The sequence below is a fragment of the Teleopsis dalmanni genome, chromosome 2 (assembly GCF_002237135.1).
Source record: "Teleopsis dalmanni isolate 2A chromosome 2, ASM223713v2, whole genome shotgun sequence".
Taxonomy (NCBI): Eukaryota; Metazoa; Arthropoda; class Insecta; order Diptera; family Diopsidae; genus Teleopsis; species Teleopsis dalmanni.
Window position 1 is genome coordinate 48115659 of NC_051847.1, and position 6001 is coordinate 48121659.

The window sequence follows — 6001 nt, forward strand, 5'->3', positions numbered from 1 at the left end:
TTTTAATTAATTAATTAAATATTTGACTGACCATACAGCTGTTTAAGTATTGCCATACCCATCATCAGTGGTGTTGGAATAATTTATTATATTTAATGTTTCGTTCGAACATACAAATCAAGTGTAGCTTTTGGTCAATTGTTTAATAAACAGTGGCTCCAAGCTTCGAATTTGGCAGGGTACGAGTTCAATCCTCGATACTTGCAGTCTCAAAAAATTATTTACGAATAATTAAATATATGAAATATATCATGGACCACTGATGGTGAGTATTTGGCAATACTCGAAACAACTGTACGGTCAGCTAAAATTAATTTATTAATTTAATTAATTAAATTAAAAAATAATTTTGTTGGTGCAATTCACTACTATTCGTAATCTCTCTGTTTTATGTTCACTTTATAATCGGTACTCTTTATGACTACTACTACTACTACTACTTATACAGGTGGCATTTTTAACTAGACGAAAAATGATGTGGTGTGTTCATAATTTTCCACCCGAAACTTAATTTGTAAATTCATTGATTGCCAATTTCTCAATCATGAAAAATATATATCTCGGTAGCATTGGAACAGAAGTTATTTAAGATCATTTTTTGGCGACAGATCCAAAGACGACATTGAGAGAAAACATACTTTCTGTTTAAAAAGAACCCGGATTTTGTAAATAAAACACAAATTTAAATTTTATTCCAAATTTATTTTATCTCCTTCAAAATATGCTCCTTCTGAAGCGATACACATATGCCAATGCTTAACCCAATCTTTTGCAGGTATGACTTTTAGTTCCTTCGGCGAATTCTCTTTTACTGATTCAATCGACTCTTACCACGAAGGGGTAATTTGAGTTTCGGGAACAAGAAAAAACCGCACGGCGCCAGATCTAGCGAATATGGAGCCTGAGCGATGATAGTGGTGCCGTGTTTTGTCAAAAAATCGCGTACAACAAGAATTTTCCATAGTAAAAATCGCTACATGCACTTGAGGTAGTCTCACATTAACAGCTGCTGTAAACAAGCTAATTGACAGATGGCGCTCAAATTTGTACTATTTGTCAAGAAAGGGTGTACCAACATAACAAAAAAAAATTTTTGAAAAAAGTCTATTACTTAAGGAGTAGTTAACAAACAACAAGATCCGGACACTTCTTGAGCAAAAGGATTCACACACTTTTCTCTTATTTTGAGGTGGGGGTAGGCAGGCAGATATGTAAAGCAAACCATGTGGTGTGATTTCATGCATCCATTATACGTAATGACCTGACAATACACTAGTGTTTAAATGGTGCCGCTTTAGTTAAGGCAAAGGGGGTACAAAGTCTCATTACATGTCTCCCTAATACGCAGTAACCTGTCAATACCAATACTGTAGTGTTGAGTTGGTTACGCTTTAGTTAAAGTACGGGTTAGATGAAGTCTCATTACATGTCCCCTAATCCGCAGTGACCTGTCAGTACCGATACCGTAGCGTTGAGTTGATTATGCTTCATTTAAAACAACTGACTGGTACTCTCATAACCTATGCAGCTTTTAAATTTATTTTTGAAATACCTGCAGTTTTCAAATATTAAAATCACAGATTAGTGCTGTGCTTTAGTCAGTACTGATGGAGTATATCTTCACGTCCCTTCGCAAGGGATAACAACTTGTCCGCACTTCAATGCTTCAGTAGTTGGCATTTTCTAAGCTTCCTACTTTGACAGTTTTATTCATTTTTCCCCAACCCATGACTCTCCACAATACGAGCGAACATTAGCTTTTATTTTTGTGCAGTCTTTAATAAAAATGTACTGTAGCTGCATTAAAAGACATATCCGCATATAAACCGAATAAAAGGAAAAAAATTGAAAAAAAATAAAAAAACAGAAATGGGGAAAAACAAATTTAATTTTTTTGTTTGACATTGCAATGTTAGAAGTTAGATTAAAGTTGTTGAGAACTGACTCTGAAACAAACACACTCGTAATATGCGCTGTAAAAACTTAATAACTAACATGGAGCAAGTAAAAATTGTGCTGCTGACAGAGATTTATGTTCCGGGCAGGATTTACGCATGGCAGACATATTGATGAGGTGGTTTTATAAAAAAATATACGAGTATTCTATATGCACACACATTTATGTATGCCATTTCTCTTACAATATTGAACTGTGTTCCTACAAAAATATTCCATATTCCATATTGTACGTTATATGTTGTATGTTGTATATTGTGTGTCGTATGTTTTTGCTATACTTGTTTAATAAGTAAACTTTGTGGAAAATTTTAAGCTGACATTAAAAATATGATGCCAACCATCGTAAATCCTTGCGATGTTAGCACTTAGATAGGCTCTGGCTTCACACTTTCCTGCTTCAGTTTTCTACAAATAACTCCATTAATTCAATATGCCAAATAGCTAACTAAGGCAAAAGCAAAGCATTTCTGGTTTCTTACTTAGCCAAAAGTTTATGATTATGCGATGCTTCTTCTGCCACTTCTTCTTCCTCTTCATAAGTAAACCAATGTGTATGAGTATGTGAAGTTTGAATTTCATATGTCAATTCTTTAAATTCTCTAAATGTATTCTTGGTCACATTTATTCAGATACATAACAAACTTGGCTAGAACTACTTTACCACTTATCTATATGTTGTTATAACTCGTGTTGTTGTTGTTGTTGTTGTTGTTGTTGTTGTAATTTATATGCTTTTCCATACAAATTACAAATTTTAAGTCAACAACACGTTATTTGGCATTCTTGTTAACACTTTGTCTAAGCTGCAAAAACCATTTAAGCTATTTATTTTTATTTCCACACCATTTCAGTTTACATAAATACTCCACAAGACACATGTATCTCATGTTCACATGTGTATAACATAAGGATGTGTAATTGCAAGAAAAACGTTTGTTGTAAAAATTTGGAAGAATTTGTAACAGTTTTCAATAGGAAAGAATTTTTCAGTGACTCTTTACACGCTTCATTCTAAAATTGACGCCAAAACTTCTAGCCAAATTAAATTTTTTTTGTTTTTACTAAAACAGCCTCTGAAATGGATGATAAAAATGATGTTGTGAAGGTTTTAGTCGACATATGTGGTTGTCAAAAAAAAAAAAAAAAAAAAAAAAATTTCGTATAACAAGAACTTTATGCTTACTTTAAATTATTATAATACCCCGTATTATCACAGGAACTATTTACGAAGTATATCAGTGTCTAAGCAATTATAAACGTCTAAAAATAGTGATATTTTATATGGTAGAAGCATAAAAGTGTTCTAAATAGTATATAGTTTTCTTTGAATACATAGTCTTTTCTATTATTATTTGGGTCTGGAAAAGAAATAAAAGAAATAAGGAAAAGAAATAGTACACTGCAACCTAAAAGATGCCTTTTAGCTGGATTCGACTGTTTCTCCAAGTAGGATTTCTTAAATGTAGTATTACTTAATAAGACATAAGTTTTACATAATAAAACTTGTTTCTTATATTCAGATACATAAAGAATTTGCAATATTAAACTTTTTAATCTCTAAGTGATCTCTAACTTCAATTTTTGAGTAAATATACCTGCACAATAAAAACTACGGAAATCATATTATCGACAAAACTTGTGATCCTCAAAGCAGCAACAATTTCGTAACAAATGCTCATTAAATTAAAGAGATTAAATTCAAAATATAATTAATATATTAAATCATTTACAAATAATTTTTTTGAGACTGCAAGTACCAAAGATTGAACTTGGACCCTGCCAAACCTAAAGCTCAATTTGATACTCATGTAAACTACCATTTAAATTAAAGTTTGGGTGGTGAGTGGGCAGGTGTAATTAAATCCTCCATAATATTTTAAGAAATCAATTTGATTCTATTTTTCGTAATGCGGATATTAAGAGCTATTATGGGTTTTTAGAACAATTAATAGATGCAAGTATCTGTTTAACTCTAAAGTTGAAAATATTAATCACTGAATTAAAGAATCCAAAAGATGTCCAAAATCTAAAGCTTGAATCTACACAAGTCTAAATGAATACACAAAACGATCTAAATAAGCCGGAACAAAACCAGAACAGAATCTAAATAAGCCTGGATAAAGACCTGAGCAAAATCTGTATAAAGAGAATAATGTAGGTTGCAATCTCTGGACAATATCTTATATTGTTTTGGATTTCAAAAAGCTACGTACATAACACAATACAAACACATTGAAATGCATACTTTTCAGCAACATCTAAAGCGTTTTAAATATAAGGGGGCCAAGTAGTTTTCGATTGCCATATCCTATAAAACGTATCCAATCTCTGATATGCACACGTCATTAATGTAGTTTGATTGTCATCTCTGAAAGTGATAAAAACTACTTTGCTATTTAGAGTATTGCCAAGTACTCATCATCAGTGGTCTTAGGAAGTATTCCAATTTAGTCGGTATATAATTTATTGGACTGCAAGTGTCAGACTCACTGACACTTGATGAAAAAAAATAAACATTAAAAAAACATTATCCCTAAAGATAACGGACAAGCTCTAAAACCCTCTACAAACTATTCCAATAATCATAGACTTAAACTATGATTATTATGACTTAGACTTAGTTTCTTCTAACTTCTGGTTTTCACACATTTCAAAATGTTATTTCGTCGAGTGGAGTTTTCATTAAATAAAAATATAATATCTAAACAAAAACTTATATATTCAAGTTTCCGAAAGTAAAAAGATTAGATTGATAAATTGAGGAATCAGTAGAATAGCTATATTGCAGTTGAGGAAAACAATATTGAGATTGTATATAAATTGGAAATTTAAATTAAACTAAATGTTTTGAAGTTGAATGAGATTATGTAGAGATCACACTATTTAAAAACCGATTGTTTTATATCGGTATATTATATTGTATATTTTTTCTAACATAAGATTATTAAACAATCCAGTATAACCTTATTTCTTGATATAGAAAATCGTAATTGATGTACTTGCATCGAATACATACCTATATCCATGTCATTATTTTATAAATTATAGCAAATTAATTGTGAAAATTCATTCATCAATAGAAGTCAATTGATTATTTTTAAATAATACCATTTATTATTGGCTTTATTGAGTATATGACAATTACATGTAGGTTGTGACCACAAATACTCCACAGAAATAACCAAACCCAGAAATAAAAAACGTTTGCTATTAATAAAATAAAAAAAAAATAATAATAAAATTATAAGTATAAACTCAGAACAAAGTATAAGAATAATATGACTTTGGTAATTTCTCCTACAAACAATCACACAATATTTTCCAACTCATTGAAGCTCCCTGACTTGGAATTTTATTTCATTTGGCTTTTGAAGTATCTAACAACTTTAAGTGTAATTTCACAAAATAATTTATTGAATTATTTTGCTTTTATTGGGATTCATACACAAACACTTAATATGGTTTTTATTTTGCTTTCAAAGTCAAAAGAAATATTCGAATTCAATTAGAACTTATACTGACCTTAAAATACGTGTACACTTCTAGTGTATCTCCAATATACACGTATTTGGCTAAATATCTTCCAATTTAAGTACATATTTATTTATTTATTTTGCTTAAAAAAAAAATCAAAAGAAAATATATTAAATTTATTTTTTAGTATAATTTATGTTTTCAAGTAGCAGAAATACGAAATACACTAGAAGAAGGCAGTTTAAAAATGAGCAAAATTATTTAACTTCATTTACTAGTGTTTGTGATATCCTTTTATAATAATTACTCTTTTAATACCACTGTCAATTCCAATATATCCATTCGCTTCAATATTTTCCCTCCATCGTAAACCTTTTATAGTATATAACCGAAAGTAAATACGCTTTGCTATGATTAAATGAACCAAAATAATTGATATTAATCAAAATTTATGAAGTGTAAGTAATACTGTTTTATTGTTACTTATTATCGTAGATTAACCATTAAACCACAGCTCTACGTCTAAAATATGTGCGTCCATGCACATAAATAAATTTTATTAATTTCC